The 27,735-nt window shown below is 46.5% G+C and overlaps 1 protein-coding gene across 10 annotated transcripts in view; it reads right to left on the bottom strand.

The window, feature by feature from the left end:
* Window positions 1-27,735, bottom strand: part of LOC115075846 (carcinoembryonic antigen-related cell adhesion molecule 3-like) — a 570,763-nt gene that overhangs the window by 136,459 nt on the left and 406,569 nt on the right. The window contains exons 1-2 of one of the 10 annotated variants that reach the window (XR_003852624.1): window positions 4,298-4,408; window positions 361-549 (exon numbers count right to left, since the gene is read on the bottom strand). The exons of 8 other annotated variants lie outside the window; for them this stretch is intronic. The gene's annotated coding sequence lies outside the window, so the exon portion shown is untranslated. Of the gene's footprint in view, window positions 1-360; window positions 550-3,700; window positions 4,064-4,297; window positions 4,409-27,735 lie in introns of those variants that run through there. One more of the 10 variants, XR_003852623.1, reaches the window with a different exon arrangement.

Genomic DNA, 27,735 nt, shown 5'->3' with positions numbered 1-27,735 from the left:
AACTGAAGATACACAAAATGATCCCTATCTGTGAGGCAGTATTTATCTCTCAAACCCTCAAAAGACATCACCCCTTGTTTCTGCCACACCTGCCCCAATGAATGTAAACCCTTATCTTCCCAGTCTTGAAACCGCTTTCCTGTATTCCCTCACATCCTCTAATCGGGGTGGAATACAAAAATCTACGGGTCCCCAGTATCAAGGTCCTCCATTGATTCCAAAGATGTATAGTGATAGCACTGCATGGTGAAATCCGATCCTCATCCAGCCTTATCCGCCCCCCTGTCCAGAAGAGCTTCCTAATCGACAAGCCGTGAGCCATGTCATTTTCTAGCTGAACCCATTGTTTATAGTGTATACCTGATCATGAAAGTCTATCACCACCTCGAGTTGGGATGCCGCATAATACTTAAGAAGGTGTGGAACCCCCAGGCCTCCATCTGCTTTGCTTTGATAAAGGACGGAACGTGAAACCCTTGGTGGTTGCTGCTTCCAGATTTTTAGCTTCCATCCCTTGAGATAATTTGCTGGCAGTATACATGGGAGAGTCTGAAAAAAAATACACCAGTTTCGGCAAAAAGGTCATTTTTATTGCAGCAATCCTGCCCAGCCATGACAGCTCTATTCTATCCCACGATTGAAGATGTTTCTCTAATTGTTTGAATAATGGTATATAGTTACGGCTAAAGATATCCCCATATTCCGATCCTATCTGGACCCCTAGATACTTTACCGATTGTTTCGCCCATTGGAAGGGGAAAGACTGTTTTAACTGTGTAATCTGAGGTTGAGACAAGAAAATAGGGAGTAGCTCCGATTTTTCTTTATTAACTTTGAAACCAGATACCCTCCCAAATTTACGCATGTAAGGATTTCTCCGGGTTGGCCAAGGGCACGTCATCGGCATAGAGAGAGATCTTATAATTCTTATCTCGTATCCGTATCCCCAGAATCTCTCCCACTGTCCTGATTTTTTCTGCCAAGGGCTCTAGACAGAAGGCAAACAGTAATGGCGACAGTGGACACCCTTGCCTCGTTCCCCGTTGTACTTGGAAATTTTCAGAGTATCCTCCATTCACCTTTATGAATGCAGCAGGATCTCGATATAATGCTTGCACCCACTGGAGAAAACCGCCACCCAAACCTACTTTTCTCATAACCTGAAAAAGAAAGGGCCAATGCACCCTATCAAATGCTTTTTCTGCATCCACCCCAAATAAAATGGACGCTATGGCATTCTTACGTGCATAATGGACAATGTTAATCACCTTTCGAATATTATCCCCTGCCATTCTACCCGGCATAAATCCCGCCTGATCATCATGAATTAGGGATGTAATTACCACTTTTAGTCTAGTAGCCAGGATCTTAGCTAATATTTTCAGGTCAATATTAGTAAGTGATATCGGGCGATAGGGAGCTACATTGAGTGAGGTCCTTTCCAGGTTTAGGTAAAATAGTAATGCCGGCTACATTTGCTGCATTCAGGAAGTGGCAACCAGACCCAAGCATATTAGAAACATGTTGACTAAAGGGACTACTAATATGTCTTTGAATTTCTTGTAAAAAAGTGGGGTGTATCCATCGATTCCTGGGGCCTTTCCTGGCTTTAACTCAGTAATTGCTGCTAAAACTTCCTCAGAAGTAATAGGTTGGCCTATCCCATCCGTTAGAGACTGATCTAAACAAGGCAGCTGAACTTCATCCAAATATTTAATTATATCCTCCTCAGGAACTCCCTCTTCCCGGGCATACAGTTCAGCAAAAAAGTGATTAAATTGAGCCCTAATCCCTTCACTGTCCAAGCGCAGAGACCCATCATTTGCCTTGATTTTGGTGATCTGTGCCTGGGACGTTCTAGCCTTTAACTTGTGCGCCAGCAGCTTCCCAGCCCAGCTTGCCATGTTCATAATAGATTTGTTTAGCTAAATCTAGATTATACACCAGCTCCTCTGCTTCCAGCATGCGGATTTGATAGCGAATATCTCCCAATTCCTTTAACAGGGGCCTCGAAGGTGCCTGTTTATGAGCCTGCTCCACCTTTGCCAACTGTTCCCGTAGCATCTTATGTTGTTGGGCTCTTTCTTTTTATAAGCAGCTATCGCGATTACTTTTCCCCGGATAACTGCCTTCAAGCAGTTCCATAATATTACTGGAGTCGTGTCGCTTGTGTCATTAATCGTTAAATAGTTCCCGATGGCCTTACGTATTTGTAGTTCTACCTCCCTATCTTTAATTATAGAATCATTAAATTTCCAAAACCTACACCCACAGTCAAAGCTCAAGCTATTAAATTCCCACCAAACTGGCGCATGGTCAGACCATACTATACTACCTATACTTGCATTGGAGGTACTGCTCACCAATGTCTTGTCTATTAAAAGAAAGTCAATTCTAGTATAGGTGTCATGAGCTGGAGAGTAAAATGAGTAATCGACTGGCTGGATTTGTTTCCCGCCAGATGTCCACCACGATCTCGTTTTCGACGCTAAGGCCCTGTTCTCATACGTTTCAGAACTTACAAAAACTACCACCCTGTCCATCCCGGGTGACCAAGCTCAATCTAAAGCCAATGATGTTGCATTCTTCTTCCACAGCAAAATCTCCAACCTTCTAACTAGTCTACCCCTCCCCCCCATCTCCCTCTTACATCACAACTACGAGAGCATCTCTCAAATTATTTGAACCCACTTCCACCATGGAGATAGAAAACATACTAAAGAAAATGAAACCCTCCACCCACCCCTCCGACCAAATCCCAACTAAGCTACTTCTATTGGTGCCTGACACCCTCGCCAAGTCTCTGACCGACATCATAAATTGCTCTCTTTCACAAGGAATTTTCTCCAATGCTCTAAAACTCACCACCCTCAAACCCTTGCTTAAGAAACCGAATCTAGATCCTAAGAACCTGAACAATTTCCGCCCTGTTTCCAATCTGCCTTTTGTTGCTAAAATCACGGAAAAATTAGTCAACGCTCAACTTTCGGAATATCTCGAAGACCACAAAATACTCCACCCCTCCCAATATGGATTCCGCAAACCGCTAAGCACCGAAACACTCCTCATCTCCCTCACAGACCACCTCATCATGGGCCTAGACAAAGGGCACTCTTTCCTGCTGGTGCTCCTCAACATGCTGAACCATGTCATCCTCCTAAATCGACTTTCTGAAATTGGGATTACAGAAACAGCCCTTAGATGGTTCGACTCCTTCCTCAGTAATAGAGGATTCAAAGTCAAAGTCAATAAAGAGTCCCCACGCATCACTTCCTCACTAGGTGTACCTCAGGACTCTTCGCTATCTCCCACGATCTTCAACATCTACCTCCTTTCCCTCTGCCAATTGTTAACAAACCTAAAGCTGAAACACTATCTATACGCCGACGACGTGCAAATTCTGATCCCTATAACTGAATCCCTGACAAAAACACTTAAGTTTTGGGACAACTGCCTCCAGTCCATCAATCTCCTCCCCACCAGCCTCAATTTGATTCTCAACCCTGTCAAGACAGAACTCCTCCTCATATCACCGGAAAACAATGATACCCTCCAGCTGCCCTACCCAACACTCTAATCACTCAAGCAAGAGACCTGGGAGTAATAATTGACAGCCATCTGAACTTAAAGAAGTTCAATCACACCACCAAGGATTGCTTCTATAAACCTCAAGTGCTAAAAAGACTTAAACCTCTCTTACATTTCCAAGACTTCAGATCAGTTCTCCAGGCCATCCTGTTCTCCAGACTACTGCAACTCCATTCTGCTTGGTCTTCCTACCGCCACTACCAAACCGCTTCAGATGCTCCAAAATGCGGCCGCTAGAATCCTGACAAACACCAACAGAAGAGAACATATCACGCCCATCCTCAGAGATCTACATTGGCTTCCAATAAGCTACAGAATCCTTCACAAATCCCATACCATCATTCATAAAACCATTCACCACCAGTTCCCCATCGACCTGCAACTCCCACTCAAACTCCACACCTCTTCAAGACCCATTAGGGAAGCTTACGAAGGATCTCTGCACGCCCCTTCCTCCAAATCCACCCATCTGACAACCACCAGAGAACGGGCCTTCTCGACAGCAGGACCAGCCATCTGGAATGCCATCCCTCCTGATCTCAGACAGGAACCTTGTCTGTTGACCTTCAGAAAAAAACTTAAAACCTGGCTGTTTCAACAAGCCTTTCACCCAACCTAGGCCTGCATCAACAATGCCACAGATCACATACTAAGTCCGCCTGTTTAGGGCACACTATCTTGGACAGTGCATTTACTTTGTTATAGTTACCTCTCCACTTCTGGTTTCTTCTCCTTCCTAGTTCCATTATCCCTGTTCATTGTAACTTTTGCATCTTCTTCGTTATTGTTGTTAATCCCCGTTCCATGTAAACTGATTTCATGAGATTGTATCATGAAGGTCGGTTTAAAAAAAAGTATAAATAAATAAATAAATTCCATTTCATGATGAAGTTCTTAAGAGCTCTCTGATCTATTTTAGAGTAATGTCTACCACCTTTAGAGTAATCTAGCGTGGGATCTCCTACCATGTTAAAATCTCCCCCAATTATCAAAATACCACTCTTACATTGTAACAATAATGCATCCAGACTGTGGAATATCTCTCTCTGGAGCGTATTCGGATTATAGATATTAACCAGCATATATAGAACCTTATTAATGAAGACAGAAACTATCAAAAATCTCCCCTCTTCATCCCTATGAACAGTTTTAACTTGCACCTAGAGAATAAAATCCCCACCCCCGTGTATTTGTGTTTAGGCATGCTGGCCATGAACAACATATGCAGATATTGAGGTGAGGTTAACAATCTCTCATATTTCTTTCTTAAGTGCGTTTCCTGTAGAAAGATGATGGAAGCTTTTAAAGAAAGAGCTTCCTGAAGCATGAGTTTACATTTAAGAGGCATATTTAAACCCTTAACATTAAGGGTTACCACTCTAATCGACATCAGAGAGATATCCACCCCGTGTAACTCTGCTTCTGGCATACTGTACCCTCCCCTCCCCAGAACCTCTTTGCCTTGTAACTGCTGTAAAGGATTCCCTCGTAGCACCTTGTTCCTGAGTTTCCCCTTTGTTCCCTTCCCCCTCCCTCCCCTCCCTGTATCTTCCCTCCACCCCCAGACTCTCCTGATATCCCACCACTGATACATCAGTAGTGCCCCTCCAAGAAACAGACAACCTCCCCTTCCCACATCTATATACACATCTACTAGGAACATTTCAGCGATAATCCTCCCTATACATGTGGCATCAACCAGACTGTAACTTGTAAAGAGTACAAACAATTTTCCAGGAATCATCTATACTTCCATCAAGAACAGGAATTCTGAACCAGTTAGAAGTTGGTCTTCGGATTTTACTCTTCACCCTCTTTCGGTATGCTTTGATCCATAGATTTACGGCGGAGTCTAGAGCCCGATTTTCCCACTCACTGCCATTTTGGACGTTCAGTCCCCATTGTCTGCTGAATGTTGTTTTCACACCTGGCAGAGCTAGCCCAGCTTCTGCCAATATCAACATAGCAATCATTACTGTACATTCAGCACAATGTAAATAATTGTTGGTTATTTAAACTGTTATGCTAGTGGACCCTTGACCCGGAGTGAGAGAACACCCACCTGAAGGACCTTGGTGAACTTCGCCTCCGGAAGGTGGAAATCCCGGAACAGCCAACCCCTCAGTACCCTCTGCTATGCCACAGCGCGATCCGGGTACAGGCCAGGGACAGGCAGACACACAGGCCAGGTAGCAGGCAGGGGTCAGGACAGGCGGCAGCCAAGCAGCGTAAAGTCCAAACCGGGGTCCAGGCAGGCAGCAGGCAAAGGCAGAGTCAAGTCCAATCCAGGGTCCAGACAGGCAGCAGGCAAAGGCAGAGTCAAAGTCCAATCCGGGGTCCAGGCAGGTGGCAGGCAAAAGGCAGAGTCAGTCCAATCCGGGGTCCAGGCAGGCGGCAGGCAAAAGGCAGAGTCAGTCCAATCCGGGGTCCAGGCAGGCGGCAGGCAAAAGGCAGGAGTCAATTCAAGGAACGAGCAGCACAGGGACAACACCGAGCAACAGGAACTGTTGTGAAGGCAATCCAAGTCTTCACTGAGGGAGTTTAAATCTCCCTCTCTGATGATGTCCTCTTCCGGGGCCGGCCTCGATTCCGCGGCCCGGCCCCTTTAAGGGGCGGGGCCAGCCGCGGCTCTCCCGACGCTGTCTTCTGACAGCAGGCTGCCGTCACGCCGCGGCCCGTGCTTCGTGGGCCGCCGAGAGAGGGACCCCGTCCGGCTTGCAGGAGAGAGGTAGGGAGGCCCGAACGCATGCAATCGCGATTGGGCCTCACAACAGTACCCCCCCTCTTACGCCCCCTCCTGGACAGACCTGGTTTATCCGGATGTGCAATGTGAAATTGGTGAAGTAAAGACTTATCCAATATATTGACCGCTGGTTCCCAGGAATTCTACTCTGGACCGAACCCCTCACAGGCGATCAAATATTCCCATCGTCTATGATGGCGACGGATGTCCAGAATCTCTCGAACTTGGTAGATGGCGTCTTCTTCAGGTTCGACCGTGGAAAGTGGACTTGGAGGTTCATGAATGGAGGAAGAAACCAGAGGTTTGAGCAGCGACACATGAAAAGAATTGTGGATCCGGAGAGTCGAGGGAAGTCGCAGGCGATAAGTTACCGGGCTCAGATGTCTGCAGATGAGGAACGGTCCGATGTACCTGGGTGCGAGTCGCGACCCGAAGACGTAAATGACGGGTAGAAAGCCAAACCCGATCTCCCGCACTGAAATGTGGAGCGGGCCTGCGATGTTTGTCAGACATACGTTTAGCAGTTTCGGCTGCCCGGCGAAGCCTAGCATTGGTGGTCTCCCAAAGTTCCTGGAGCTGTTGTGCAGATAATTGAGCAGCTGGCGAAGCCACCGTAAGCGGTAGAGGTAAAGGGGGTCGTGGCTGTTTCCCAAAAAACAAACAAACAATCTGAAACGGTGATTGTCCAGTGGCTGAGTGTACATGGGAATTATGGGAAAATTCGGCCCAGGGTAGAAGAGGGGCCCAGTCATTTTGGCGATGATTCACGAAAAGGCGTAAAAACAATTTTAATTCTCTGTTGACTCGCTCCGCCTGGCCATTACCTTGCGGGTGGAAGGCAGTCGTGAAATCTTGTTGGATGCCAAACATCTTGCAAAGCGCACTCCCATATTTGGCCGTAAACTGAGGTCCTCTGTCCGAGGTAATGTGAAGTGGAAGTCCATGGAGACGGAAAATATGTGTTGAGAATAGGTCTGCCAGTTCAGGAGTAGAGGGCAACTTGGATAAAAGCATGAAATGGGCCATCTTTGAGAACCGGTCGACTACAACCCATACTACCTGATTCCCGCCAGATAGTGGAAGGTCAACAACAAAATCTGTGGAGATATGGGTCCATGGCTCTTGAGGAGGTGGAAGGGGCTGGAGGAGGCCCCAGGGTCGACCAGGTAAAGGTTTCTGCTGAGCGCATTTAGGGCAAGAAGAAACATAAGCTTGCACAAATCCTTTCATCCGAGGCCACCAGTAGTAGCGCGATAGAAGCTCCCAAGTTCTTGCTCTCCCAGGATGTCCTACAGAAAGGGAATCATGTGCCCACGACAGCACCTTGGAGCGTAGTCTGAGAGGTACTACGGTTTTCTCGGGGGGTACAGTCTCGGTGGCCGCCAGCATCAGTTTGGCGGGGTCAATAATGTGATTAAGAGTCTCAGGGGAATCTTCAACTTCGAAGGATCTGGAAAGGGCATCTGCCCGCCCATTCTTTGCTGCTGGACGATAATGAAGAACGAAATCAAATCGTGAGAAGAACAGTGACCAGCGGGCTTGGCGAGGGTTGAGGCGTTGAGCTCTGTTAAGATAGTCCAAATTCTTGTGATCAGTGAAAATTGTGATGGTGTGTTGCGCCCCTTCCAGCCACTGTCTCCATTCTTCAAAAGCCATCTTGATAGCCAGCAATTCCTTATCACCGATTCCATAGTTCTTTTCCGCGGGCGAAAATTTTCGAGAAAAAAGAGAGCAGGGAAACAATACCCCTCGGTCCGCGTGCTGACTGAGGACTGCTCCAACTGCTACCTCGGATGCGTCTACCTCCACGATGAACAGATGATTGGGGTCCGGATGATTGAGACATGGCTCTTGTAAAAAGGCTGTCTTGATATCCTTGAATGCTTGTACTGCTTCACGGGACCACTTCTTGGTGTCCGCCCCCTTCTTGGTCAGAGTGCTGATCGGGGCTATAATGTGAGAATAATGTGGGATAAAGCTTCGGTAAAAGTTGGAAAACCCAAGAAACCGCTGTATGGCCCGAAGTCCCATGGGTTGTGGCCAGTCTCGAATACTGGCCACCTTCTCCAGATCCATCTGAAATCCTGTGGTGGATACGATAAATCCCAAAAAAGGTATTGATTGTTTCTCGAAGAGACATTTCTCTAGTTTCACAAACAGCTGATTTTCTCTTAGTCATTGTAGGACTTGTTTAACATCCTTGCGATGAGTGTCCAGATCCTTAGAGTAAACAAGGATATCATCTAGGTAAACAATCACCTGTTTATATAACATGTCCCGAAAAACTTCGTTCATAAGGTTCTGAAAAACCGCAGGTGCGTTACACAGTCCAAAACGCATGACAAGGTATTCATAGTGACCGTTGCGAGTATTAAAAGCGGTTTTCCACTCGTCTCCGGGCTTAATTCGAACCAGGTTACAGGCACCTCGTAAGTCGAGTTTAGAGAAGATTTTAGCACCATGTAATTGGTCTAGTAATTCTGGTATCAACGGCAAGGGGTAACTATCCTTGCGGGTGATGGCGTTGAGCCCTCTGTAGTCAATGCAAGGTCTTAACGACCCATCTTTTTTAGGTACGAAGAAAAACCCTGCCCCAGCAGGGGATGTGGATGGTCGAATAAATCCCTTTGCGAGATTTTCCTCAATGTATTTGGCCATGGCCTGTGATTCAGGCCCAGAAAGTGGATAAATCCTACCTCTGGATGGGATGGTGTTGGGAAGCAAATTTATCGCACAGTCAAATCTCCGATGACAAGGCAGGATCTCAGCTTTCTCTTTAGAAAAGACGTCAATGAAATCGGAGTACTGATGCGGTAATGCAATATTGGTAGTAGTCATCGGTATCACTGGTTGGTGAGTCCAGTGAATATATGTCTCCCGACACTCTGGCCCCCATGCCGCAATCTGGAGTCTTCCAGTCAATGGTTGGAGAATGTTTTTGTAACCACGGTAGACCCAGAACCACTGGATGGACCGCCTTTTCCAAGATAAAAAAGGAAAATTTCTTCTTTGTGCAGGATTCCGGTAAGTAGCGATATGGGAGCGGTGTTACAGGTAACTCGTCCAGGCAGGTTCTCACCTTGGATGGAGGAAATAAACAGCGGGGTCTTGCAGGGCTGTGTCGGAATCTGAAGCTGGTGAACCAGTTCAGCCAGTATAAAATTCCCTCCAGCTCCGGAATCGACCAGAGCCTGGGTGATGAAAGATCCTTGCTCCCCTTGTAGCGTGACGGGGACCACGAATTGAGGACCTGCTCCTCGGAGACGCCCAGGATCGGTAGTTTCCTAGACGCTCGGGACACTGGGCGAGAAGATGTCCCTTGTTGCCACAGTATAAGCAAAGGCCCATTCTCCTTCGGCGTTGTTTCTCTTCTATCGTCAGCCGACTCCTTCCTAGCTGAATGGGTTCCTCTTTGGGCTCTGTGGAAGCTTCAGTGGTGACCGGAGCCAAAGGATGGGAGAAGTGAGGAGCCAGAGGTACTAGATGACGAGGAGGTCTGGACCCCCTGACCCGCTGCTGAATCCGGTCAATACGACCCGCCAAGTCAATGAGTGCGTCGAGATCCTTCGGGAGCTCTCGTCCCACCAGTTCATCTTTAATACGGGGAGATAGTCCCTCTAGAAAGATGCCTTGGAGGCAATCCGAGTGCCATCCTACTTCAGAGGCCAAAGTGCGGAAGACAATAGCGAAGTCTGCTAAGGTACGAGACCCCTGGCGCAGATTAAGGAGTTCGGACGTGGCTGTAGCAAGTCTCCCTGGTTCATCAAACACTTGGCGGAAAGTGGAAACGAATCAGGTTAAGTCATTCAAAATCGGGTCTTCTCTTTCCCAGAGGGGAGAAGCCCATGCCATGGCCTTCCTGTCGAGCAGAGATATAATTTATTTTATTTATTTAACAGTTTTTTATACCGACCTTCATAGTAAATAACTATATCGGATCGGTTTACAATTTAACAAGGGGAATAACTGGAGTAACAATTCAAGTAACCGAGAGATAACGATAGGAAGGAATAAGTCAAAGTTACAATCAACAGGGTTGATTGTAACTTTGATTACAATCTTTGATGATAATGAAAGAAGTCTTCGTCCGGTCGTTGGGAAATTGCTGTCCTTGTAATGAGAATCGGATGAAGCATTGATTGAGGAATCCTCGACATACTTTAGTTTCCCCGGAAAAACGAGGTGGTGCAGGTAAGTGTGAAACCGAGGCTGAGGTACTCGGCGGGGGGAGGCGCCGGAGCAGCTGCTTCAGCTCCGTGGGTGGAATCCAAACGCCGCACTAGTCTATCCATGGTGGCAGTTAACACCTCCAGACTCAGTTGCTGTTGCATCAACTGTTGGGCGAGCCCGGGAATAGCCTGAAGACCGGACAGATCCACCGGGTCCATGGCCTTCACAATCTGTTATGCTAGTGGACCCTTGACCCGGTGCGAGAGAACACCCACCTGAAGGACCTTGGTGAACTTCGCCTCCGGAAGGTGGAAATCCCGGAACAGCCAATCCCTCAGTACCCTCTGCTAGGCCACAGCGCGATCCGGGTACAGGCAGACACACAGGCCAGGTAGCAGGCAGGGTTCAGGACAGGCGGCAGCCAAGCAGCGTAAAGTCCAATCCGGGGTCCAGGCAGGCAGCAGGCAAAGGCAGAGTCAAGGTCCAATCCGGGGTCCAGGCAGGCGGCAGGCAAAGGCAGAGTCAGTCCAATCCGGGGTCCATGCAGGTGGCAGGCAAAAGGCAGAGTCAGACAAGGCAGGAGTCAATTCAAGGAACGAGCAGCACAGGGACAACACCGAGCAACAGGACCTGTTGTGAAGGCAATCCAAGTCTTCACTGAGGGAGTTTAAATCTCCCTCTCTGATGACGTCCTCTTCCGGGGCCGGCCTCGATTCCGCGGCCCGGCCCCTTTAAGGGGAGGGGCCAGCCGCGGCTCTCCCGACGCTGTCTTCTGACGGCAGGCTGCCGTCACGCCGCGGCCTGTGCTTCGTGGGCCGCCGAGAGAGGGACCCCGTCCGGCTTGCAGGAGAGAGGTAGGGAGGCCCGAACGCATGCAATCGCGATCGGGCCTCACAACATAAACAAGCCTTTCCAGAAACTCACTGATTCAACAAAGCAATCATTACTGTACATTCAGCACAATGTAAATAATTGCTCTTCTTGCTGTTGAGTTACTTATGCTTTGTTCTTCCTCTTCCACCAGTTCCAGCACCCCTGTTTTATTGTAACCTCTGCTTCTCTTCGCTTTGTTAATATCTAAGGTTATTGTACCCCCGTTCCATGTAAACTGACATGATATGATTGTATCATGAATGCCAGTATAGAAAAGCACCAAATAAATATCGATCCGGCCTCCGCTAACTTCTTGATCCGATGAGTTGTGCCTTCCACTGTGAAAGCTAATCCTCTTGGGTACAGCCATCTATATCGGATATTCTCTTTACGAAGAAGGGAGGTCACAGCTTGAAGGTCCTGTCGTTTTTGAAGAGTGGCAGCTGCAAGATCATTATAAAGAGCCATGTTGAGCCTTTCCCAATTGATGGTGCCCATTTGGCGGACTTTCTGATCACTTCTTTTTGGCGAAAATTATGGACGTAGGCGATAATGTCACGTGGAGCATTATTTCTCAGAGTGCCAAGGGCCCTGTGTGCCCGATCCAGCTCAATATTATCGTCCAGAGCAACTGCAGCATCAGACTCTGCATTAAGCACTGCTTGGCATAATTTTTTAACCACCAAAGCTGCATCCGTGTAGGTTTCCGATTCCGGCACGCCCCTTATTCTAATATTAGAACGCCGTGACCTGTTTTCAATATCTTCTAACTTCAGCATAATTTCTTCGTTTTTATTTTGGAGCGTCAAAAGTTTTGTTTTCAGTCGCGATGTTTCCATGACCTGACCTTTCCCGATGTTTTCCACATCCTCAACTCGGTGGCCATAGTCCCCCAGCTCTGACCGAAACTCCGCTAACACTGCCTGCATGTCTGTCTTGATCGATTTTGTCTCTTTGGATTTCCTGAAACCATAATTGAAAGTCCTGTTTGGTAGGTTCCCCGGCTGTCCCGGACACACCAGCCTCTGTCAGGTTGCCATCCTCTTTAGATTTCTGTGCGCCTGCATTCTCCATCTTATCTGCACCCGGTTCCAGATATTCTCACAAGGCCGCAAATCGGGAGCCGCCGGCTTCATATGGAAAAAGTCTTCAGAACAACTGTTTTCTTCCTGGAGGTCATCATAAACCCTTTAGCAGAGCCCGGTTACATTTCACTACTCTCAATTCTTCCAGTTTGTCACACACTAGAACGACTTGGTCTGACCCACTTCCTATACGCTGACGATATACAAATACCGGTCCCTAATTAGGGGTGTGCATTCGTTTTCACCGTATTTGTAATCTGCAACTTATTTTTTGCCATCCGCAAAATACGTTGGGAGGAGAAACGCATCGCGACTTCCAACGTATTCAACATATTTCTGTTGAATACGTTGAACCGCGAGGCGCGCGCTTTTCCATTTTCCATTAGCTGCGAGCTCGGAGCCCCAGATTACCACAAAATGGCGGCGCCCCTGCGGTAACCATGCCAACCTGTCCGACCCTTTCCTGTGAGTCGCAGTGACTCACAGGAAAGGATCGGACAGGTCGGCATGGATACCGGAACGCAGCGTATCCGCGCTGACATTTGATGAGCAGCACTGAATGCAGCCAATCGCGCTGTCATTCAGTGCTCTCTGTGCATTTTACTGACGAGCCATCAGTATATAAACAGCAGCACGAGGAGGCTGAGCCAAGCAGTTATTTCCAGCGATTCTGTGGGGAGGTGGGCTGGGTGGCAGGCAGGCAGAACCAGAACTGATAGAGAACACAGAACAGATACTAGGCTTAGGCTAGCAAAGGAAAGAAAAATATTCATTGTCTTGCTTTAGTGCCAGGGGTCAGCTACAGTCACTAGTATTCCTGTTTCTTTCAAGCAGTCTACAGTCTAGTGGTCTAGTCAGCTAGCACTGACCAGTGACCACTAGTATTTACCATTGAGGGTGTTGGACTGGCTTGGAGAGAGATATTATTTTCAATGTCATCCATGTTTCTGGAGTGACAAAAATTCCTGCTTTATTAAATTCCAATTACTTAGTCTGTCAGTGCAGTGGGCATTTTTAACAGACTGAACATTGTCCTTGAGTGGGTCTGGGTCTGTTCATCTGGGCATTTTAAACAGACTGAACATTGTTATTGAGTGAGTCTGTTCATCTGGGCATTTTTAAACAGACTGAACATTGTTATTGAGTGAGTCTGGGTCTGTTCATCTGGGCATTTTAAACAGACTGAACATTGTTCTTGAGTGAGTCTGGGTCTGTTCATCTGGGCATTTTAAACAGACTGAACATTGTTCTTGAGTGGGTCTGTTCATTTTGGCATTTTTAACAGACTGAACAACATTGTCCTTGAGTGGGTCTGGGTCTGTTCATCTGGGCATTTTAAAGAGACTGAACATTGTTATTGAGTGGGTCTGTTCATTTTGGCATTTTTAACAGACTGAACAACATTGTCCTTGAGTGGGTCTGGGTCTGTTCATCTGGGCATTTTAAACAGACTGAACATTGTTATTGTGGGACAGTGGGCAGTGTTACCACTCAGTGACATAAAATCCATAATCGTCAAAGAATATACTTTCCTGCTTTGGGTTCGATACAGGTATTCTAACTAGTAGATTCACAAACAATATACCCGTATTTATATTTTTACATTTTAAATATGTCCTATATTTTATTCCATATATCTATTAAAAAACATACATAAAACACAACCTATATTCACACACATTCACTCATTCATTCAACTACACATTAATTTATACACAATCTCTTTAAAAATTGTCAAATACATACATATTGCACATTAACATCAAACACATAATATTACCCCAATATTACATTAACCCTGATTACAATGTAAACATATCCCTTTGACTCAATTTCAGTAAACATTTTACTCCAAAAATTTCTTATTTCATTCCCTCACTTTAGTTATTGTTCCCTCAATATCTCCTGCTTAATATCATTTATTGTATAATATCTTTTCAATGCCTGTCTTTTCTCATTCGTAGTTCAACTGCTGCTGTCCCGACAGGAAGCTCCTGTTTCACCAACCGGTTTCTTTAGGGGATTAGCTTTATATTCACATTTAAAAGCTCCTGAGTAATGTTCTCTGCAGTATACAACACCTCACAGGCTATCCAAAGCAATCAGGGAACCTGTATTCTTTTCACTAAAGAGATTTTTTCATTCTTTTAAAGTCATCTCAATCATTTTACTGCAACTCCACTGAAATTACTTCATATAATTTGCCGCACCGTTACAATTTCAGCAATTCAACACTTTCACCATTCCCAAAGTTTCTTCATTTAACAGCTATTTCTCGCCTGCTACCGTGAGGGAATGAAATAAGAAATTTTTGGAGTAAAATGTTTATACTGAAATTGAGTCAAAGGGATATGTTTACATTGTAATCAGGGTTAATGTAATATTGGGGTAATATTATGTGTTTGATGTTAATGTGCAATATGTATGTATTTGATGACAATTTTTAAAGAGATTGTGTATAAATTAATGTGTAGTTGAATGAATGAGTGAATGTGTGTGAATATAGGTTGTGTTTTATGTATGTTTTTTAATAGATATATGGAATAAAATATAGGACATATTTAAAATGTAAAAATATAAATACGGGTATATTGTTTGTGAATAAAATCCATAATGTCAGGGAAAGAGAGATGCAATCGACTTATTGGGACTGGCAGCAGAGGCACCACAAAAGACACTAGTGCAACACCACCAGTACAGCTAAAAAGGCAACTGTCGCAATCTAAACTCTTTGTAGGGGATGGCAGTTCCATGGCAAAAAAACGAAATCGGACCATGATACTTCGCCATCGCCACCACTTGTTTCTGGCCCTGTAGTTTTGGAGGAGAGGGAAGGGGAGCCAGAGTCATGCCCAACAAAATTTAGACACCCAAGAGCAGCAGGGGGACAGAAGTCTCGACTAAGACTTAGCGGTCACAAGGTAGCGCTGGCACTGTTTGCTTCTGATTCAGAAGAAGAATCTTCTTGGGGGGGGATTCTCATCAGAAACGGAAGAAGTAATAGCTGACGAATCTTCGGTAGAATCAGTTAGTCCTGTCTTAGCCTCCACCTCCAGAATTGTGCAGCAGGGGAGAGATTACAGTGATATCAAGGAGGAGGAAGAGCTGTCAGAAGGGAGACAGAGGGTGACTGGTGCCCCCGCTGCCATTGCTTCTCAGGGTCCATCACCCACACCCACTAGTACCTCAACTCCAGTGCCAGCATCCACCCCAAAGGTGTCACAGAGAGGAGGATCACAAAAGAAATCTCCGATCTGGAATCATTTTAAAGTGACAGAAGACCCGCGTTATGCTCGGTGTAATTACTGTGCCAGGGATATTAGCAGAGGCAAGCAAATGGGACATCTATCAAATTTTGGCATAAACCATCATATGAAGAGGCAACACCCAACAAGATTACTGCCATCTGGGGATGGTAGCAGTTCCAGTCGGGGGACCCCTTCCAACCAGGGTGCAGTGGTAGGAAAGCAGCAGAGTCAGCCCACGCCCTCATACCCTTCTAGCAGTCAGGCGGCAGGCCAGCAACCCATTGACATGTGGCAGAAGCGACAATCCACCATGGAGGAAATGGGGTGGAGTGCGGTAACGCTATCCCGGGGTAGGAGGCAGGCAGCCTCAAAGGTTGTAACCAGGAGCATTGGGGAAAGGATTGCCCTTGATGACCAGCCCTTGCAGCTAGTGCAGAATGTGGGTTTCAAGCGTTTCTTGAAGGTTGTACTTCCAAATTACAAAATCCCGTGCAGAACCACATTTAGTAGAAAAGTCATCCCCAGCCTGTACAAGCAGTGTCGCAGTCGCTTGCAAGCACTGCTGGGTAAGGCAGACGGAAGAGTGCATTTCACCTGCGATATCTGGACCGCCATGAATGCTGCACACTCTTACCTCTCTCTGACAGCACACTGGTGGGACATGGCAGAGGCAGGGGCAGCCAGCAGCTCTATTACTGAAGAAGTATCAGGGTGGAGGTGGGCTTTACTGCACACCCACCTGACGGACCAGGCCCATACCGCTGCCAATATTCTAGCATGCATCAGAAAGATGCTGGAGGGCTGGCAACTACACCAGCGAGACAGGAAAACGCGGGCAGGGTTTTTTGTCACAGACAACGGTGCAAACATGGTTAAGGCAATAAGCGATGGGCGGTTTAAGAACATCCGATGTTTTGCACACACTCTGCATCTGGTAGTGAAGTCAGCTCTGGGCTTGGAGTCCAAGGACAAGGAGAATGAATACCTGCATAGGTTAATACAGAAGTGCAGGAACATAGCAGCACACTTCCACAGAAGTGTCAAGGTGGGGCAGGTTCTCCGACAAAAGCAGACTGATTTGGATATGCCTCAGAAGAGTCTCATTCAAGACATTGCCACCCGGTGGAATTCCACCTTTATGATGCTGGAGAGGTTACTGGAGCTGCAGACACCCCTTCATGAACTTTCAGGTACAATAGACATAGGTATGCAGAATCCCCTAGGGCATCACGATTGGTTAGTCATGAGTCAGCTGGTTAAAATTCTGCAGCCCTTCAAGGATGTCACTGAGGAGCTGAGTTCCAGAAGTGCCACCTTGGCTGACATCATCCCTATAGTTAAATTCCTGGATGACCATTTGGAGGCCTTTAAACGGCAAGAGGGAATGACTGCTGAGGTGCTGCAGTGTCTGGACGTTTTGCAGCAGCAGGTGAAAGACAGATTAAGGCCTTTAACAGACGACAGCACATACATGCTCGCCTCTGTCTGTGATCCCCGTGTGAAAGGTAAACTCGCCCTACAGACCAATTGTCTGTCATTTGTGAAGGAGCTGCTGTTAGCTAAGGTCCGTGAACAGGAGCGCCATAGGCGGAGACAGATTAGGCTTGAAGCAGAGGTGGAAACAGCAGGCACGTCACAGAGTTGTGCTGCTAGCCCAGGCCGGAGCAGAACTGTGTCAGTGACAGATAGTACCTCCTCCTCCTACACGTCAGAATGCCCAAGGCATGTTGGCCATAAAGATTCATCAGTTGTGCAACGGGCGAGAGAGAAAGTAGCTGGATTGAGTGACTCTGAGCCCTCCCAAGCACAGGAGGAGACAGCAGCACAGCTGTCAGTGACACGATATCTCTCAGAGCCGATAGAGAACATGCAGACAGATCCGCTGGCATATTGGGCACACAAGTCCGCTGTCTGGCCACACCTAGCCAAAGTGGCTGAACGATATCTGTCATGTCCACCAACCAGTGTGCCCAGTGACGTGTCTTTTCAATGACAGGGGATATCATGAGCCCTCACCGCTCAAGGCTGGCTCCAGAGTTGATGGAAATGCTAGTGTTTTTGAAAGTAAACCTGCCTTTGCTTGGCTTTCCAAATTTTCCCTGTGAATGGGAAGATGAATAAAAGCTATTCAAAGCCTTGCAGCAGCTCCAATTGCCTCCTATGCTCAAGATAATGTAAGCACTGCAGCACATGTTCCTGACATGAATTGCTGTGCCTGACCATCTACTGTGCAGGCCTTGTGTTACTACCACTGTTTGACCTCGATTGCTGCGCCTGTTCATCCAGGCCTTGTGTCCCTAGGTGGGATTGACCTCTGTCCTCGACTGCTGCGCCTGTTCATCCAGGCCTTGTGTCCCTAGGTGGGATTGACCTCTGTCCTCGACTGCTGCGCCTGTTCATCCAGGCCTTGTGTCCCTAGGTGAGACTGACCTCTGTCCTCGACTGCTGTGCCTGTTCATCCAGGCCTTGTGTCCCTAGGTGAGATTGACCTCTGTCCTCGACTGCTGTGCCTGTTCATCCAGGCCTTGTGTTCCTAAAAGTGTTTGACCTGGATTGCTGTGCCTGTTCATCCAGGCCTTGTGTTCCTTCCGGTGTTTGACCTGGATTGCTGTGCCTGTTCATCCAGGCCTTGTGTTCCTAGAAGTGTTTGACCTGTACGGTACAAAGTCAACATAGGTTGATATTGCAGATTTGGACTTGAGTAGAAGTATTCTTATTTCTGAGAGATCTTCCATTTCCTTTGTCATCAGCTGAAGTGCGTAAGTACAGTCGGAATTCACTAGACGCCAACGGAATTCACTAGACGCCAACGTAAACACCGGGTACACCCAACTCTAGGGGTGGACCCGTTCCAGGGAGTCCTTCCCTGCACAAAGGAAAGGGAACTCTCTCCTGGGCCAGCCTGTCTTTCCCCTAGCAAAACCACAGGGACCAGACCAGACTACCTCCACTCTGCCAGCCTGTCTTGCCCCATCAGCTTTCTGCCACTCTGCTTTGCTGCCATACACCAGATGACTCACTTAACTCCTTGTGGTGTTCTTGCCACTCTCATGGTTCCTCAGTGTGTTGGTGCTAGTCTATCTGCTTGCTATGTTCCCCTTTCATTGTGCTGTTGGATGTCAATGCCACTTGTCTTGCCGCTTTGCCTGTCGTGCTGCCTTTGATGGTTCATGCATCTGCTATCGGTGCTCTGTTTTGAAGCTGTGGTGTGTTTTTGACATTCTCACTGCTGCTTTGTGCCTCTGTTATAGCACTCTTGCCACTCCTGGTAACCCTTTGCACCTTTCCAGTGCCTTCGGCTATTCATGCCACTTTGGTGCCACTTTGCCACAGTCTAAGTACCTTGCAGCTCTTTTGTTGTTGTGATGATTGCTCCCCAGAAGTTTCATGAAAATTGATAACAAAACCCCAATTCTGCAGCCAAAAATAGGCTGGAAATCCTTCCCCCATTGACTTTAATGGGAACCGGGAAACGTATGGACTTATCGGCAACTTATGGATTTCTCCATACTTCCATATTGAACGGAATCGGCCCTCAACGAAAAAGTATCACCGATTCAACGAAAACTTTTTGTCTGCACATCCCTAGTGTGCAGGAGGGTGAGACAAAGCCCAGCATGAGAGGGAAGCTGCGGAGCCCGCAGTGTGAAGCACCTGCTGAGGGCTGACTGTGAGTGTGGGAGAATCGGGACCATCTGAAGCAAAAAGCAAAGTCACATCTTATCAGGATGGAAAGCAGAAATACACAGCAACCACTGTTATTAAACCCTGCCATTTCCTGCAGCCCAAACGATTCACATGCACCCATTTAGAAATCAGAGGTCCTCCCTGACAGGTTAACAGAGATTCAGAATCACCGCTTTTCTAGTTACAGAATTTGATTCAAAGTTAACAGAAAATGCAATTATAACAACTCTCAGCTACCACCTGCTCTCTATCTGTTCCCCCTCTCATACAGTAGAAAGGTGCATTTGTTTTTAACAAATGCCAAAACAATGCAATGTAAAAGGCCATTTTTGGTTCTTCCAGAAAATAACTGGGTATTTTCATATTCATGACATTTAAAAAGAGTCTTCGGCTGCCCTGGCTGGACCTTCCAGGCACCAAGGCTTAGCCCTAGGCTAGGGCCCAGCACCAAGGACTAGGTCTAGTCCACAGCCTCCTGTTGCTCCTCCTGGTCCTGCTGCTTGAAAAATGGCACAGTCTGCCTGGACAATGGCGCTGAAGTGGCATCACTCTGGCACCTTCCTCCGATATGGATGGCACCATTTTGATGTAAGGCATCATTTTTAAATTACAGGGTCTGAGAGGAGCAACAGGAGGCCCTGGCCTAGACCTAAATCTTGGCACCGGTCCCAGGCTTGGGTGCTGGGTCTGGCCTGTGCTTAGGCCTCGGTTCTGGCTGACTTAGGCCTTGGTGCCCTGCCTACTCTGGGCCTGGGCAGCTTGTTGGTCCCCAAAGGTCCAGTCAGGCTGCCAGAAGCCCTTTTTATTTATTTTTTTGTTTTATTTTGTGGGAGTTATTTGGTTTAATTTTTTTTTTTGCTTTGGCAAAAACTAAATAAAAAAAAATGTAATGAACTGAATAAAAACAACAACAAAAAAGTACCCAAAACTAAAAACCCATAAATTTTTGGGTTCCACATTCTTATTGAATGGCTCCTACTCTTTGACTGCTCTTGTTCTCTGATTTCTCCTCCTCAGATAGTGGCTGTTTTCATTTGAGGGGTAAAAGGTCATCCTATTTGTGCAGTATTGGCACAATCTCAATGCATTTTTAAACTTTTTCATGCTATTGCACTTAAGATCTTCTTAATGCAGATTCTCCCTATTAGTTTTTTGGAGGAATTTTTACAAAATTGGACCCAAAATGATTGTCCATCACTGTATTCTGATTGGCTGATGGCGCTGGCTTTTGTCATGTCCTACAAATGATATAATCCCAGGTATGACATCACAGATCTTTAACTTATCAGAATCAGTACTAATGACCTCTGGTTACAGCAGCAGTAAAACTTTGAGATGCTGCATAGCTTGGACCATATAAGACTTTTCTGGTGCTGGAGTCACTTGATCTTTGATCTTATGCCTCCCAAGCTCGGATGTGCAGGGTAACAGTGGGTAAATGCCATCTGCTATATCAATTCTTCAGTATTATGCTGACTGATGACTGTGTAGCTTCCAGGATCTGCTCTTATTTACAGCAGTATTTATCTCTCCCATGAGGAACGAGAATCTTGTGCTACACTCAATCTTACAAACCGGGCTGTGACTCTGAGCCCTGATCCTCTGGCTTCTGGTTACAGAGTTTATCTGTCCCTTCCTTCTCAAGCTACGTTTCTGCCAATTTACCACCTCACACAGCTGTAAGATTAAATCTTGGTCCGGTATATGACTTCTGAATGGGATTGTAATCTGATAGATTGTCTGAATTATCATTGACAATATGAATAAAAAGTATATTGGAAAGAAATAAAAATTTAATTTTAAAACAATAAAACTGCACAAGCTAAATCCTGGCCCTCCTGACACTGGAACAGAATGTTGCAGGATGAGGTCATCAAACACTTTTAGATGAAAATAATTAGAGACAAATGATATTATGAGGTCACTGAACCTTCCTGCCTGTAACCACTTTCCTTAACATGTATTTACTCTTCCACTTGCAGGATCCTGGATAATTGCTGCCTCCTTCTCAGTGAAACCTGTACTTTCTGGCCTCAATATTCAAAGCTGAACAGCTATGTATTAGCTGGATAAGAGTTATCCGGTTAACTTACAAGGAATATTCAGCAGCCTGGATATGCTGCTAAATACCCCCGTATAAAGTGTCACTTAGCTGGAAAACTTATATCTGGCTTAGACCTGCTATTGGGGCACACGATAAGGGGATATGAAGCTCCAATTACAAATCTCTTTGGGATACACTTTGTCTCTCCTTCCATATTCAAACAAAATCATTTCATCTATTTATTGTTACAGAGAAATGGAGTCATCCTGTTCTAACAGTGTCTAATGCAGCTAAGCAAAGGTGGTTAAGTGTCAGACTTACAACTAATGAGTAGCTGATAGGGGTTGCTGGAAGCGTTACTGACAGCATTGTTCACCCAGCAGGTGTAGTTGGAGCCCGAGTCAGACCTGCTGCTGGGGAACAGGGTGAGGGTTTGATTATTATCGGTAAGAATAATATGTGGGGGTTAGGAGTTTGGCCTTTTGGCAGTTGGCAGGCCACGTCAGAGAGCTAAAATCTATCGCCACGTCTGTCTTTTCCTTGGGCCTACGCTAAGGGGGTCATTTTCAAAGGAGTTACGCATGTAAATGTGACATACTATCGTAGCAATTTTCAAAAGCTATTTACTCGAGTAAAGTGCACTTACTTGAGTAAATCCTATGGACAATTCAATGGCATATATTGTAGCAAGTTTGAAAAGCCCACTTTCTTGAGTAAAGTGTATTTACTCGAGCAAAAAACAGTTTTGCTCGAGTAAATGCTTTTTAAAATCTACCCCTTAGTGCAGAGAAAATGTCATGCTCCGACCGCAGCGAGCTTAGCAAGTAAAAATAGCCTTCCTCTAACAGGAAATCAGTCTGCAGTAAACATATCTGGTGCAAGCTTTTTGCAGCCCCAGAACAGTTCATGACCTACTTGCATTTATGTAGTTTTTACACCTAGATAGCTCAGTACAATTGCCTCACGACCAGCTAATGACCTCCCCCCTCCCTGCCTGCAGACTGACCGCTTGCACCTACTGACCACTTGCGCCTACTTAGTAAAAGGTCAGCACAAACATTTATGGTGGAAAACATTATAGCAGAAAAATATGTGACGTATGTATCATATGCAATGCTATGAGATCATTTTACAATAAAAGGGCAGGCTTCCCAGAAGCCGGGAGCACGCTTCACCATGAATACTGTCTGAGGTGTTGTCTGAGGTGTCTTCATTGCTGTTGCTACATTAATCCGTCCTCCGTTTAAAACCACTTTATCCTCCTTGTACCAGAGGTAGGAGACGTGCGGGTCTGAGGAGTTGCATCTGAGAGTCAGTGGCCCGTTCTCTACAGGGCTGTGTGTTAAAGCCTGTAGAGTAGGTTTAGTGACTCTCCCTGCGGAGAATAAGAGGATAGAAATGGAGAGTTACTCAGGCAGAACCCGGACAACAGTTCAACCACTGGGCTTCTGAGTCCAGGAAGTGGCACAGGGACAGAGTTTTGTGAAATGTCTGTGCTCTGTTGTAGAACATAACAACACAGGAAGCCAATAGTAACAGGTGGGAGAGAGAAAAAGGGAAAAAAAAAAACGGATTAAGTGCGTAGCTTGCTGGGCAGACTCGATGGGCCATTTGGTCTTCTTCTGCCGTCATTTCTCTGTTTCTATGTTTCTCAGACCTGTAAGGGTCCTGAAGTAAAAGTGACCTCAGCAGTACTGGGAACGAGAGATCAGAGTCGCACAAGTGGGTGCAGCAGGTCAGAGCTGCAGGAAGCAAAAGTTGGGAAAAAGCAAAAGATTCTGAGATCCAAACCCAGGGCAGAATTCAGGCCTGCGTGGCACAGGTACAGAGGGTTGTGGTAAGGATGGGCGAGGAAGAGAGGTGGGGGGTAGCCTGCGTTTTGTTTTAGGTATGGAAATTAATATGTTTATGTAGTCAGAAGGGAAGAGAACTATAAGGGAGCCCAGAAACTGCTGCAGCTGCACCAAACTCCCAAGAAGAACCAGCAAGGTCAACCAAGAGGCAGCGGGGGCTTGGTACATTTTCAGATATAACCAGGTAGAGGTGGCAGATCACTTTGGGGCGGATTTTCAGCGCCCTGCTCGCCTAAATCCGCCCAAAACCGGGCGGATTTAGGCGAGCAGGGCCCTGCGCGCCGGTAAGCCTATTTTACATAGGCCTACCGGCGCGCGCAGACCCCGGGACTCAGCGTACGTCCCGGGGTTTTCGGAGGGGGGCGTGTCGGGGGCGTGTCGGGGGGCGGGCCCGGTCGACGCGGCGTTTCGGGGGCGTGTCGGCCGCGTTTTGGGGGCGGGTACGGGGCGTGGCTACGGCCCGGGGGCGTGGCCGCGCCCTCCGTACCCGCCCCCAGGTCGCGGCCCGGCGCGCAGCAGGCCCGCTGGCGCGCGGGGATTTACGTCTCCCTCCGGGAGGCGTAAATCCCCCGACAACGGTAAGGGGGGGGTGTAGACAGGGCCGGGTGGGTGGGTTAGGTAGGGGAAGGGAGGGTAAGGTGAGGGGAGGGCAAAGGAAAGTTCCCTCCGAGGCCGCTCCGATTTCGGAGCGGCCTTGGAGGGAACGGGGGGAGGCAGCGCGGCTCGGCGCGCGCAGGCTATACAAAATCGATAGCCTTGCGCGCGCCGATCCAGGATTTTAGTGGATACGCGCGGCTCCGCGCGTATCTACTAAAATCCAGCGTACTTTTGCTTGAGTCTGATGCGCAAGCAAAAGTAGGCTGTTCGCGCGCCTCTTAAAATCTACCCCTTAGTGTGGGCAGAAGGATGACTTGGCTACATTCCTCAGCCCACAGCCAAAAGAATGAGGAGCGTCATCCTGCAGGTTGTCAAGCTTGTATGGCTGACAGCTGGGAGATCTCTCAGTGCTAAAGGCAAGGAAGGAGCTAACCAGAGTTAGAGTAATAGTGCAGAGGTATCTGGGCAGAATGGATGGACCAATGATGTTTATCTGTCAACGTTTACTGCTGGGTGAAAAACCGTCTGTATCTGAAGGCAGTATTTGCCTTCTCCCTACCACACAAAAATTACTGATAGCAGAAGTAACTACTTGTAGGCCATCATGACTAGGGAGTATAGCACTATTAGCCTCAAAGGAGCAACACCAGCAAATACAGCACAAGGCACCAGAGGATGTAGCACTATCAGCACCATCTCTACAATAGCAACACCAAATACAGAAGAAGGCACCAGAGGATGTAGCACTATCAGCACCATCTCTACAATAGCAACATCAGCAAGTACAGCACAAGCGCCTGAGAGGTAAATTTTAAGATCCGCATGCGGACGCACATGGGCACGCGTTTGCAGGCCTGCGCACATGGACACGGCGATTTTATAACATATGTGCATATATGCTCTTATACACGCATGTACTATAAAACTGGCTATATGCGCATATATGTGCGCACGATTTTGTATTGACGGGCGGATAAGCCGGGGGGAATTTTAGTAGTTATACGCACCAACGCAATCACACTTTTTCGCAGTTCACCCCGGTAAAGGAAAGGGCTTCCTAATCTACTTAGCTAACTAGCCTTCTTTTTACCTAGTTACCCCTGACCATTAAAACCCTGCTGATTAGCCTATTTTTTTTTTAGTTACATGACTTGCACTTCGTCCACAGCAGAAGCAGAGTTACACGGTAAGGGACCCCGGCACATTAACCACTTATGCACTGACTTCATTTTACTGACTTGGCTTGCCCATGACCTACCCAGATCCCACCCACGCACCGTCCCTTTTTTGCTTTTTATGATTTGTGCGTGTAGTGGGATATACGTGCGTACCCACACAAGGTTTACAATCCATGCAGCGGACGCCGCACCGAGTCATGCACATATCTCACGGCTTTGACTCGCATAGGAGTTTTAAAATGTACCAGAGAGAGTTTAACACCAATAATTACAGCAAAGAGATCATAGCATTACTAAGAAGAGAACAAACAGCGCAATGCCTCACAAGCAAACAGCATCCACCACACAGAATACTAGAAACTATAACAGCAGCAACTAAAGACCCTCATCATTTGATCACTAGAGTGTTATCACTATAGACACAGAACTTGTGTGTTTATCCAACTTAATTCTTAGCGCAGCCAGGCCATATTTATATTAGGACCAAACTCTTCAGCTCAAGAACTGTGAGTTATACCCTGAAGAGAAACAGAGATCCCCTAACACATCTTAACCTTCATCATTCTGAAATGTTTAATGATCTCTTGCCAACTACACCCAAACTGAGACAAAAACAGGAGGGTTTGACAAGACACATGCCAACCCCCCCTCTGACTGCTGGATTCTATGCCAAGAAACCCTTAATTTCTTCCATGATGTGAGGATATTAAAGAAAAGCAATAAACATCAGGAGGTTCATATTCCCACAGTCCAGAAAGAAAATTAGCCGGATAAGCTTCTCTGGCTAACTTTAGGGGCATATTCAATAGTGCAACTGCACTAGTGAATATAGCAGCTATCTTTGGCCTGACCAGACTTAGCCAGCTATGTAAACCGGCTAAATGAATATCAAAATAAGCTGATTAACAGAGCAATCCAGGTACATCCCCAGAGCACCCCTAACCTAACCATCTAAATTCTAGCTGGCTAACTTATTAGCCGGCTAGAATTTGGCCAGATAAGTGCCCAAATATTCATTTAGCCAGCTAATTTCTGAGTTACTTGGCTAAATGCCTCTGAATATGGACCTCCAGATTTCCTGAGTCTGTCCCAGATCAGGCACAATTGGGCAGATCCTACAAGGCAGGATTTATCCTGTTAGCTTTGGGTCTTGTGCACTCGAGATGTTGTCAAGGATGCAGGGTCATAGTGTGCCAAATTCCAAGAAATCCAACTTCAAGGTCAACAAGCCCTAGTATTACGATGTATTATTAGGTCAAAAATATTACTCAACAATAGATAGGGTCAGGTGTAAAAATAAAAACGAGAGGTCCATATTCAAAAGCCATTTAAATGGATAACTCAAAAGTTGTCCATCTAAATTGAAAATGTGGCATATTCAGCCACTTATCCGGCTATAAATCAGATGGATAAAAAAAGGGTTTTAGGAGGCGGGAAGAGATAGATATCTGGATATCCTAGCTGAATATTGGGTATATCTGGCTGGCTTAGCCACCCCCTCTCTCCAAAACCTTTTTAAATCTTGAGAAAGTTCCCGGAATTGTTATGCCAGGCCCTGGGTCCCAGTCCCAATCATTAAATACCAGTTCAGCTGCTTCCCCACCCTCCCCAACCCAGCCAATACCACCCCCGGTGCTTCCAGTGCTGTCTCTGTCAGAGCAGTGTTAGAAGCAGGACAGAGGGTCCCTTGCTCCCAACACAGATAAATACGGTATCGGCTGGGATAGAAATTATCAGGAAGGGAATGGCGAATAAAACGGTGGATGTCATAATGCCTCTGTATCATTCCATGGTGAGACCACATTGTGAATACTGCATGCAATTCTGGTCACCGCATCTCAAAAAAAGAGAGTTACACTGGAGAAAGTACAGAGAAGGGCAAGCAAAGTGATAAAGGGGATGGAACGACTGTGCTACTAGAAAAGGCTAAAGAAGTTAGGGCTGTTTAGTTTAGAGAAGAGACGACTGAGGGGGATATGATAAGTCTATAAAATCATGAAAGGACTTGAACAAGTTAATGTAAATCGGTTATTTACTCTCTCAGATAACAGAAAGACTAGGGGGTACTCCATGAAGTTAGCAAGTAGCTCATTTAAAACAAATGGAAGAAAATTAATTTTTTACTCAGTGCATAGTAAAGCTCTGGAATTCATTGCCATAGCACTTAATGTAACTGGGTTTAAAAAAGGTGTGGATAAGTTCCTAGAGGAAAAATCCATAAACTGCTATTAATTAATAAGTAATAGTAGCATGAGATTTATTTAATATTTGGGTACTTGCCAAGTACTTGTGACTTGCATTGGAAACAGGATGTGAGGCTTGATGGACCCTTGGTCTGACCCAGTATGGCATGTTCTTATGTTCTTATGGTAATGACAGCACTACTTAGCCAGATATCCTTTAAAGTAGCAAGTTATCCAGTCAGACAAAGCCGGATAACAAAAACTTAACAGGTTATATTCAAACATATTTAGGTTGATCGTATTCAGGAGGACGGTTATACCGCTGAATACATGATGGGATAAGTTGTCTGGATAACGTTAGCCAGATAACTTGTCCACTAACCAGCTTACTGAATAAGGGCCTCAACATTTTCTGCTATGTTAACTATGATGCAGGGAGCAGGTGTCAGTGCCCAATTTTCCAATCTCACAAGGCATTCCTGCAAT

The sequence above is a fragment of the Rhinatrema bivittatum genome, chromosome 14 (assembly GCF_901001135.1).
Source record: "Rhinatrema bivittatum chromosome 14, aRhiBiv1.1, whole genome shotgun sequence".
NCBI classification, from domain to species: Eukaryota; Metazoa; Chordata; class Amphibia; order Gymnophiona; family Rhinatrematidae; genus Rhinatrema; species Rhinatrema bivittatum.
The sequence above is the reverse complement of the archived record's forward strand: the minus strand, read 5'-3'. Positions and strand labels throughout refer to the sequence as shown.